This window comes from Ruditapes philippinarum, unplaced genomic scaffold (genome assembly GCF_026571515.1).
Source record: "Ruditapes philippinarum isolate M1 unplaced genomic scaffold, ASM2657151v2 ctg6519_1_1_1_1, whole genome shotgun sequence".
In the NCBI taxonomy this organism is placed as follows: Eukaryota; Metazoa; Mollusca; class Bivalvia; order Venerida; family Veneridae; genus Ruditapes; species Ruditapes philippinarum.
The window spans coordinates 38,791-51,121 of record NW_026864032.1 but is presented as its reverse complement, the minus strand read 5'-3'; the positions used below and the strand labels follow the sequence as shown (position 1 = coordinate 51,121).

At 33.3% G+C, this 12,331-nt stretch overlaps 1 pseudogene; it reads right to left on the bottom strand.

Annotated features, from left to right (window-relative positions):
- Positions 1-259: 259 nt before the first annotated feature.
- The window catches only part of LOC132724204 (peroxisomal carnitine O-octanoyltransferase-like), a 40,044-nt pseudogene continuing 27,972 nt past the window's right edge, over positions 260-12,331 (bottom strand).

The following is a 12,331-nucleotide window of genomic DNA, read 5'->3' as shown; positions in this document are numbered from 1 at the left end:
TTTTCCATTATCATTTTCGTTGTATATTTGTATATATTGCATATATCTTTTTAACCTTTTAAGTTTTAAAACATTATGAGATTAAGTGAACACATTACATTTTTAAACTGATAAATGTATAATATCATATGCCCTATAAAGAAATGACAAAGGTGTGCCCTAATATACCCAATGATTAGAACTTAAAACAAAATCACATAAAAATTAACATAATAATTTCAAATAGTCTTCTTTGAGCACTTTTTTTCTCACTTTTACACTAAACTACCAAAATCCTTTTCTGTTTATAACAGGTCGTGTACATGTATATACATAGCAAATGTATCACAAAAAGTTATCACATAAACTGCATACACATGTTCTAAATTTAGAATCAGAACATGTTCTATATTTAGTAACTGAACACTCGCACAGAGCCGCCATTGAAGCTGCTACCTTAAAGCCTAGCTAGTTTTTCTGTTTCCGCAAGCAGGGCTCCGGTCTCGTTAAGACACTCTTGAATCATATTGCCGAACTCTACAGCGTCAGTCTGAATACAAGACTTCCACGCCGACACAAACATTGAAATACTGAAAAAAAAAAAAACAACAACAAATAAACCAAAATTTACAGTTATATTGACTAAAATATTTCCTATAGAACAAGAGGTATCTTTTCAAAGCACAAATGACTTCAACACTTTATAAGCTAAATAATACAGCCAAACTTATTCTGTACTGTATTTCATGGATTTCAGCCATATACCTGCGTATCCTCTTTGCTCCGAGCGAGCATAACGTCAAATTTCAGCCATATACATGGAAGTAAACAGTACTTATTCTTAAAGTAGACTGGTCTACAATGGGCACATTTTCCATAAGTATTACAAATATTGATAAAAACAATACAATGCTGAATACATAATTACATGTGTACAAATGTTATCAATATACATATTAACCTTAATACTAGATTGTAACTAACACCTAATAAATACACATTAAACAATTCATAATTACTTTTGATATTTAGAGTACGTGTATATTTTGCTCATTCTGTTTCATGTCTTTACAAATATTTCCATGTAACCTAATGCATAAATATTGACACCTGTATTGTTATTGGTAAATAATCAATAGTAATGTTACTGTAAATCTTGTATTTTTACTGATGTTTCAATTTTGCTATTACATGTAGTCACGAATTGGTTGTGTTGCGAATTTGTAATGGCACTTATACACACTATGATGCCCATAGCGATGAAGTTAAGATGTGAAAATATTATTAAAACCATACCAGTCTTGCTCTATCTTATAGAACGTGCCATAACCATGTTCAACCATGGGTACGACACCACCATACACTGGTGTGTAGCCAACAAAACTAGTTGACAACACAAAATTCCCACCACTGCCACTGAAATGAAGAAAAAAAATCTGATAAATTAAAGTTAACTTTTAACAAAGTCATTAAATTCAGGATGTCAAAAGAATAGGGGAGCGGTGGCCAAATGCTTAGGGTGTCTGCCTCTCGGCCTAGGGATAATGGGTTTACCCTAATTTGATCATGATCATATTTCTTCATATGACACAAGTACTGGTTGGTTTCAGGGAGCTGACTCAAAAGTGATTAATATAAGTTGTAAGAACTTGCTTTGCAATTGAGCTTTATAAATATGTTTAAACCAAAAAAATGCCAAATAAACCTTTTTAAAATTTACTGAATTTAATTAAACAGTATGCAAATACTTGGGAAATTGACTTTTGACTGCATTTACGCATTGTTGCTAGAAGTAAAAATTTATTTCATAACTCTCTGAATTCTAACAGTTATATATGAAGCAAATTGTCATTGCTGACAGAATATAGCTGAACCAGTCTGCAGATAGTGGCCTGACACAGTACTGGTGTTAGCACAGGCCTGTTATTCTTGTAACTAATGCTAAATAAGTAGAATAATTTTAAAGGGACTCCACTGAGGAAATATTTTTCCTAGATTTGAACACATTTGATTGAGGTTTGGACCAATAACTTGTCTGATCATTCCCTCATCCCGTTTTTCCAGAATAATCTTTTTCATTGTGTAAAATGACCAAAAATGAAAAGTGTTCAATTGTTTTTCACGAGAATTAGGCTAAGAATTGCACAAACATCAATATTTCATTCTGAGTATATTTCCTGCATATCAGACTGGTTTTCCGTTAGTTTTACTCATGCTGGAAATTTTATAAGATATTCCAATCTAAACCACAACATAGGGCAAATATTATTCTTTATCATGCTATTTGTCCTTATTAAGTGCTTCAGTTGAACTATGTAAGAACGTCAAATTTCATGTTTTTAGGCTTTTTGACCTCATTGAAACTCCTATAATAAGTTGAGTACTATTAACACACAATTTTACCTTTTAGTATATGCTGGATCTGTAAATATCTGGGGCATTGGTAGTCCACCTTCAACTGCTAGAATTTGAAGGCCAAACAAGTGTCGGTCACAACCTGTCAAAATAAATATACTTGATAAAATGAGACAAAAGTCACAAAACTTGTAATGAAGGTACATGTATGTTTTTTTAAATGTACATGTACCGTTATAGTTATATAAGATAAATTATAGAAGATAAATGCATATCATCATATGATAATGAAAAGATGGTATTGTCATAGAAAGGCATTAGATAAACAGTAAAGTGAAACTTAATCAACACAGATATGAAATTGCACACAAAAATTTTATCCACTAAATCAATATTTAGCTGACACCAAAACCAAGGTGAGTAGGTTAGTCCTACCATTCTGTGAATAGATGAACTTAACCCTTACTATGCAAAATATCTGAAAGAGACTTGTCAATGTTCGATCTCAACTCTGCTATCGGTTGGTTTCTAGGGGAAAATTTCAAAATTTACACTGACTGAATAGGGAATAGTGCAGACAAAGAGCAGATGGTGTGGATGCTCACAGATCCTGGTCTGCACTGGTTGCACGAATAAATTTGAAGCTGCCAGCAGGTTAACAGTTTAAAGGCATACAAAATTTACCAAATACAAAATATATACCTTGATTTTCTGTAGCCTCTGCCATTAATTTGTTGTGCTTATCAGCTGCTTGTCTATATAACGCAACTTTTGTTCTGTTCTGTAAGAAAAATAAAATAAAACATTTGTAAATGAAGATTTTATCTGAAAAAATAAAGAATATAAAATCATTTATCAAGTGAAAGGAACTAGAAAGAGGACACTTTCAAAATTTAATGTTTTACAAAGCGATACTCAAATATAAAATCTTTAGCAAGGGTTTGTGCTAATTTTGCATATAAACAAATTATTCACTATATTTTAAATAATATCAAGGTTATAAGGTAAAATTTAAATTTTACATTTATATCTGGATTAAGCATAGCTTTTGCCCATTCTATAGCCTCTGGTGAACATGATCGAACAGTTTCCGTTCTTGCATTATAATACTTCCTGGTTGTGCCTGTCTGGTAGGTCGGAGCTGGTCTGTAACAAAAACATGACATGAAAACGAGTTATACAAACATTTGAGCCGCGTCACGACAAAACCAACATAGTGGGTATGCGACCATACTGTTCGCTTACAAACCCTATAACAAGTAGTAAAACTGATAGCGAACAGCATGGATCCTGATCAGACTGCGCGGATGCGCAGGCTGGTCTGGATCCATGCTGGTCGCAAACCCATTATGTTGGTTTTGTCGTGACGTGGCTCATTTTTGCATAAGGGTCATACTTTGAAATATGGTAAATAGCTTTATGCAAAGTCAACAATAGAAACTGAACTGAGGCAATCTGTGAGAAGAAGGGTATCAAAATAACACCAAATTGAAACACAATTTAAGCAAATAAGTCTATTATTTCATATAAAGGAAAATCATTATTTGTCATACTATTTCTTAATATTTTGCTGAGGCACAAAGAGTGTAAATATGTCTGTTTTGTATTTTTATGTTATGGAAAATCATTATTTGTCATACTATTTCTTAATATTTTGCTGAGGCACAAAAAGTGTAAATATGTCTGTTTTGTATTTTTATGTTATGGAAAATCATTATTTGTCATACTATTTCTTAATATTTTGCAGAGGCACAAAGGGTGTAAATATGTCTGTTTTGTATTTTTATGTTATGGAAAATCATTATTTGTCATACTATTTCTTAATATTTTGCTGAGGCACAAAAAGTGTAAATATGTCTGTTTTGTATTTTTATGTTATGGAAAATCATTATTTGTCATACTATTTCTTAATATTTTGCAGAGGCACAAAGGGTGTAAATATGTCTGTTTTGTATTTTTATGTTATGGAAAATCATTATTTGTCATACTATTTCTTAATATTTTGCTGAGGCACAAAAAGTGTAAATATGTCTGTTTTGTATTTTTATGTTATGGAAAATCATTATTTGTCATACTATTTCTTAATATTTTGCTGTTAAATTTAACTACTAAATTTTCCCTGCTTTAAGTTTTGAATGCAAGATCAGTAGTAACAGGGATTTCCATATCAAAACATTAAAACTAAAGAATTGACAGTAACCTGCCATATCAAAACATTATCAAAACTCAACTAGAACTATCACTAAATGTGATTAATACCCCCGCAAGACTGCTTCGGAAATGAGGATGTTACTAGTAACAGAATACCTTGTAAAACAATTGAAATACAGTTATGGTTGTGGGCAAATAAAGATAGTTGTGGTTCTTGTATGTTGCATTTCCTTTCAATGTGGTTGGCCATTGATGAAATTTTATTGATTTACTCTGTAATAAGGACAAGGAAAAGGAACAAAGGGCAATAACTCTATAAATACTGAAGATGGAGTAATGGTTTTTGTACACTGTACTTCCTCTCATTGTGCTTGACCATTGTATAAAGTTGTATTGAATTTCAACTACCAGTTTTCAAGTTATGCACTGGACAAAAAAAAGTAACAAAGGGCAATAACTGTAATTAGTCCAAATAGAGTTATAGTTCTTTTGCACTGCACTTCATCTCACTGCCCTTGATCATTGTATATAGTTTCATTGAATTCCAACCATTAATTTTCAAGTTATGCACTGGACAATAAAAAGTAACAAAGGGCAAAAACTTTTAAATAAGTCAAGAAAAGAGTTATAGTTTCTGTGCACTGCACTTCCTCTCAATATACTTAACCATTGTATGAAATAGTATTGAATTCCAACTAGCAGTTTTCAAGTTATGCTCTGGACAAGAAAAAAGCAATGGAAAAGTAACAAAGGGCAATAACTCTATAATTACTCTGGACAGAGTTATAGTTCTTGTGCACTGCACTTCCTCCTATTATGCTTGACCATTGTATGAAGTTGTTTTGAATTCCAATCAGTATGTTTTAAGTTATGCTCTGGACAATGATAAGTATCAAAGGGCAATAACTCTGTAATTTGTCAAAATGGAGTTATGGTCCTTGTGCACTGCACTTCCTCTTAATGTGCTTGACAAATGTATGAAGTTGTATTGAATTCCAACAAGTAGTTCTCAAGTTATGCTCCAGACAAGGAAAAGTAACAAAGGGCAATCACTCTGTAATTAGTCAAGATGCAGTTATGGCTCATGTGCACTGCACTTCCTCTCAATGTCCATAACCATTGTATGAAGTTATATTGAATTCCAACCATTAGTCTTCAAGTAATGCTCCGGACAAAAAAGCAATGAAAAAGTAACAAAGGGCAATAATTAGTCAAGATAGAGTTATGGTTCTTGTGCAACCCCTTATTATGCTTGACCATTGTATGAAATTGTTTTGAATTCCAACCAGTAGTTTTCAAGTTATGCTCCGGACAAGGAAAATAAACAAAGGGCAGTAACTCTGTAATTAGTCAAGACGGAGTTATGGTTCTTGTGCACTGCACTTTCTCTCAATGTGCTTGACCATTGTATGAAGTTATTTTGAATTCCAACTATTAGTCTTCAAGTTATGGCCCGGACAAAAGAAAGCAATGGAAAAGTAACAAAGGGCAATAACTCTGTAATTACTTTAGATAGAGTTATGGTTCTTGTGCACTGCACTTACCCTTATTGTGCTTGATAATTGTATGAAGTTGTTTTGAATTCCAACCAGTACTTTTTAAGTTATGCTCCAGACAAGGAAAAGTAACAAAGGGCAATAACTCTTTGGGTAATAAGTCAAGATGGAGTTATGGTTCTTGTGCACTGCACTTCCTCTCAATGTGCTTGACCATTGTATGAACTTGTATTGAATTCCAACCATTAGTCTTCAAGTTATGCTCCGGACAAGGAAAATGCAACGGACCAATGGACCGACCGACCAACCAACCGACCACCGAGTGACTCCTATATACCCCCCCAAACTTCGTTTCCATATCAAAACATTAAAACTGAATAACCAACAAACAGTTGCTTTCCATATCAAAACATTAAAACTGAATAACCAACCAACAGTTGCTTTTCATATCAAAACATTAAAACTGAATAAGCAACAGTCAATTTCTGCATCAAAACATTACACTGAATAAACAACAGTCAAATTGCATTAAAGAACATTAAAACTGAATAGCCATCTAAAATTCCATATCAAAACATTAAATCTGAATAAACAACTGGCAATTTCCATTTCAAAACATTAAAAGTGGAAAATTGAATAACCACCATTCAATAGTCTGGCCATACTGCAATGGTCTGGATATTTACTAGTGACATAAACCATTTATTAATTGAACATTCACTCCATGTTACATGGTATTCATGACTGTTTTTTGTCAATTTTCAGCCCCCTCTTTAACAACAACATATAATACAGTTAGCCTAAACAATGTTTTGCTTTGTTTTTTGAAAATTTTACTTCTTATACAGTTCATAGAAGTAGTGAAAAACTTACTTCTTATTCAGTTTATAGAAGTAGTGAAAAGCTTACTTCTTATACAGTTTATAAAAGTAGTGAAAAGCTTACTTCTTATACAGTTTATAGAAGGCGTATTGGAGCATCATTTGAACATGTGTGTCTGGGTGGAGTTTGAACTGGCGCAGAAATTTCTTACCATACTTATTGTAGTTGACAACATTACTCTGTAAATTGTTGGCCTGAGGGGAAAAAAAACAACATACTTTAATGGAAGAAATGCTTTAACTCTAATTTCAGAAATATCATAGCATCTTGCACAATAATCTTCAAGATCTAGTTATAAATGACTTATACAGAATTTATATTACCAAAGTAAGTTCAAGCTAAAAGAGTAATACACGTCAACACATGGTCAGGTTTACAATACTTTATCAGTGTCCAATAATATTTATTTTCGTTTGATAATGTAGGAAGATATAAGCTTATAGACACATTTTTCAAATTCATTCCTGGAACCAACCAGTACAGAGCAATGAGTGTAAAGTTTCTTGCTCAAGGAAACAACAACTTGCCGATTACTAGTCTGATGCCATAACAACTTGGCCATGTCACCACTAAATGATTTGGAAACTTAATTATAGTGTAAAGTTTTAAATAAACTGATTAGATATTCATATTTAGTTTTCAATATTTCTTTCTGTGAAAGAACAGTGTATAAAAAATTAATGTCATGAATTTAATAAGAGGACAGGAAAGTTGTATCAGTTTAGGACATATACCATCTGGCACAAAAACCTTCTTGTCCTGAATTTGGAGAAATCCGTAAGCAGTTAAAGGGATTACAATATCAAAATACATTGTACTGACACTGAACAATAATCAGTATCAAGAATGGTCCAAAAGCACACCGGTAATATTGGCCTAACAGAACCCAGGCACTCTGGCCTAACAGCACTCAGGCATACTGCCCTAACAGCATGCAAGGGATTCTGTCCTTACAGCATGCAAGAGATTATGTCCTAACAATACTAAAGGATTCTGTCCTAACAGCACTCAGGGATTCTGTCCTAACAGCACATATGAATTGTGGCCTTACAGCATGCAAGGACAAGATTGCCTGGCTCTATACTGGTAGCATAGGTCTGTTATATTCCCCATGCATTTAAATGGTAAATAACATGTATACTTACAATTTCATTGTAGACACGTTTTGCACTGACAATTCCTCTTTCAATGACATCATCTAGCTTAAACACAAGCTCCTGTGGAGTTTCTAATTTCCTTACTTCTTTTGTTCCCTAAAATCACAAAGCAAAATGCAGTTTTGCTAAATAGTAAATTTCTAAATTGATTTTATGAATATTTCAACCACTATGATACAGAAATATTGGTCATATCTATGGATGTTCCGAGATGTGGCTTGGACATAGCTAGAATTTTATGGTCTTGCTGCGACAAAAAGTAGGAAAATCTATTTTTACCCACTGAGACCGCGACATCGACCCAAATTACCTTGAAACAACCACCTATGGGTGTTATGAGAAATGTTAAATAATGTGATGGCTGGATATACAGATTAAACCAGTACATACGAAGTTTTCAATGGCATAAAAAGCCTAACTATGTTTAAGGAGAAAATATTTCCACGTGTTTTGCTATTAAGGAAATTATCACTACAGTGCAACCTATACAAAGGGCCCTCTTTATTTCATTTTTAAAAATTCCTCCCAAAGTATAACTTCATAATACCAGTAAATTCAACCTCTATAAAGCAAAACCTCTCCGCAGCAACCAATTGTTTTGTCTCCTAAAGGGTGTTCCTTTGCAGAGGTGGTACTGTATTTGAATATCCAAAGGAAACAATCATAGCTAACAAGAAAATCAAATTTCTATAATAAATAGCGACAAATCCATTCAAATAAACAATAAATCTTCAGACAGGGGATTCTGAACTAACAGCACTCAAGGGATTCTGTCCTTATCACATTCAGGGATGCTGTCCTAACAACACCCAAGGGATTCTGTTTAACAGCACACAAAGGATTCTGTCCTAACAGTACTCAAGGGATTCTGACCTAACAGCACTCAAGAGATTCTGTCCTAACAGACTCAATGAATTCTGTCCTAACAGCATTCAGGGATTGTATTCTAAAAGCACTCAAGGGATTCTGTCCTAACAGCACTCAAGGGATTCTGTCCTAACAGCACTCAATGAATTCTGTCCTAACAGCATTCAGGGATTCTGTTTTAACAGCACACAAAGGATTCTGTCCTAACAGTACTGAAGGGATTCTGGCCTAACAGCACTCACGGGATTCTGGCCTAACAACACCCAAGAGAGTCTAACATAACAGCACTCAAGGGATTCCATCAATAAATCTTCATCTGAACTACAGTCTAACTTGCCCATGCGACCACATGTATTAAGCGACTTTTGTCTTATGCGGCCACTTTCAATTCCCCCAATCATTTTCTCTCTATATCTTTACTGTATTAAGTGACTTTTGCTCAACGCGACCAACGACCGCTAATTAGTCAGCCAATTGAGATCAATCTTTTCATTAAACAACCACTTTTATCTGTCAAGTAATTGTGTTTTTAGAGAATGCCGCCTAGTATTGTTACAAGTGTCAACAATCAAAACACAATTTATAAATGTGTGAAATGTTTGCCAAACTGTTTTAGCGTATGCAAATGAAAGTATACGTGTGATGTGTATCATCCAATACTATCGATTAAACAATGCAACGCTCCGCCCCTACTAAGATGGTGTATACACTTCTCTGTTGATATTTAGACTGCATTGAATTGACCTTGAACTTGATCAGCAATTAAATTAATCGTTACAATCAGATGTAGTTTGTTTATTTCAAATGAAAAATGCAACAGAAAAAAGCTTCACTTATTAGGGTTTTCGTGTTAGAGACAAGGAAATACAAAGGAGAAGTTTTAATGAAACGGTCTGTTTCTGGAAAAATGTCAAACATGTACATAATGGATCAAAACTGTTTTGTCAATAAATATCAGAAAGTTATTTTTTTGACATTTTTAGCATCCATTAAGATTATGGGAGCGTTCTAATTATTAAACATTTATATAAATGAAGTTGAAAAACATTCTCACCGCAAGAAAGATGTCATATATTTTGACTTTTTAATAAGACAGACCGTTTCATTAAAATCCGTTTTGGGTGTTTCCCTTGTGCAGTGGCTTAATACAAGTTTGACTGTATTTAGATTAGCACCAATCCAATGATCTATGAAATGACTTTACACTAGCAGTGAATAACCCAGGAAAAAATTTAACATGATAATGTAAGAAAAGAACAAACCTGCCATTTCCCTTTACATTTTAACACACATTGATCAACATAGTATGTGGTGGTAACCAATGTCATGGCATCCATAGGTGAGTGCTAAAATAAATATCAAATCTGGGTATAATTTGTTCATATAAAATGTGTTCGTATCACTGCTTAAAAGAAGAATATGAATCTGTAAGAATAGTACAGCAGGCCCAACATAAGTAGTCTCAATCTCTGAGAAAGAACTAAATTATTATTTCAATTTGTTTGTTTGTTTGTTTCATTTTACGCCTTTTCCCAACAGAATTTCAGTCATATAGGCAGGTAGTTTCCTCACCATCGTTCCTGGGGAGTTATACCAGTACCTTCCTCTGATTATTTCAATAACACTTCTCACTACTATCTGTTTTTGTTTCAGGTTCATAAATCTCATTATGATATCATTATAAATTCTGTATCAAGTTGAAAAGATTTTAGTTTCTTATCTGTTTTGTATCAAGTTCAAAGATTTCACTTTCTTATCCGTTTGTATCAGGAAATTCTGAACCAAAAGCACTGATAAATAAATATACATGTAATTTGAATTGCAATCATATCTGACTGCTTTATAAAAACATTTTCCATAGAAAACTGTTACACAAAAAAAAAACACCATCAAAAATCTTACATCACAGTTCGAGGCAGCCAGTCCATTCTTAAAGAAAATCATGGTCAAAGATTTGTCAAACCATCTGTTTGTAGAATCACCAGCTAAACCTAACTGGAACACCTAAAAACATTACAAAAAGTCAAGTTTAAACAAACATAAATTAATTCAAATTTTTATGAAATTACTGTATATTTATTTACCAAAGTTTTCTAAGATTCCATTGTATAAGTTACCTTTTAAAGAAAAATATATCAAAACTTAATATTGGAGATAAGCATAACATTCTATATAAAATTTTACAAAGGATTTAACATTTTACTGTCATGGTGACAAAGGGAGACGCTGACCACATTTTGTCACGTATGAGACTAAAAAAGTGTTGGAACACTAAATACCGTATATACCAAACAAAGCACTTTAATGATGGAATCCTTTACACCTGCTGATTTATATATGATCAAGAATGAAAAATGTAAGAATCACCGAATATAGAAATATTTTTCTACTTTGTGATCATGATTTCTGCAAGCGTCTAGAGGTTCTGCTCCAACACTGTAGTGAGTTAAATCCTATTTTCACTATGTGTATAGCTCATTTAGCACTAACTATGATTTCATTTCAAGTTACGTTTCGAGGTCATGGCAAACATGGAAGATAGGAAACCGAATGTGTGTTAGCCTCATTAAAATTAATAAAGTCTTTACTTACTTACTTACTTTGTTGAATGAACACATGAAACAAAACTTGACCAGAATGATCAATTACTTATAGAATATAAATTAATAAATAGCCGTGAGGTGGATGTTGCTGTTATTTTTCAATCTGGAATACAGATATAAACCACATGTAATACTGACCTCAGTTTCATTAGCAGGACAGTTGTCATCAAACACTACACACATTATACTTTGTTGGATAATTTCCAGGTTAGTAAAGTTCTGTGGGTGTAAGGCCACAAGATGGCTTCTTATCTGTGAGAATATATAAAATATGTGGGTGACAAATCGTATCCATAATATCTACTGGGAGTTAAATTATTAACCCTTAGCCTGCTGGTGACAACAGATTCTGCCTATGTAACTATATAACTATGTATCATGGTCATGCACCAGGAATACATTCTAATGTTTCAATGTACAAAGTTTAATAATTAACTAACAGCAAACATTTATGACTTTAAACCAAATAAATTCTGTACTTAATTCACTTAATCAACAAAATATTTGAAACATTCGAAAAAACAATGCATTTTCAAAGCAATCACGTGGATTAAATTTTACCTGTGCCCACGTTGTTCTATTGTCCCCTGTAAGAGCCCCCAGACCTGGCCCCTCCCGCTCATTCGCACATTTATCGGTGATATACTGGAATTGTTGTTGTAGTTCCGGAGGTGTTAGGGGAACCTCGTTCTCGTCCAGACATTTCGTAATAAATATACGTCCACGACAAAATACTGTCAGGTGCAACGGCATTGATCCTTCAGATTCTGGTAATAAAACAATATTTTTGGTTATAACAAATCTTTTTTTTTTATGGTTCAGGCTGACAAGCAGGAAACCC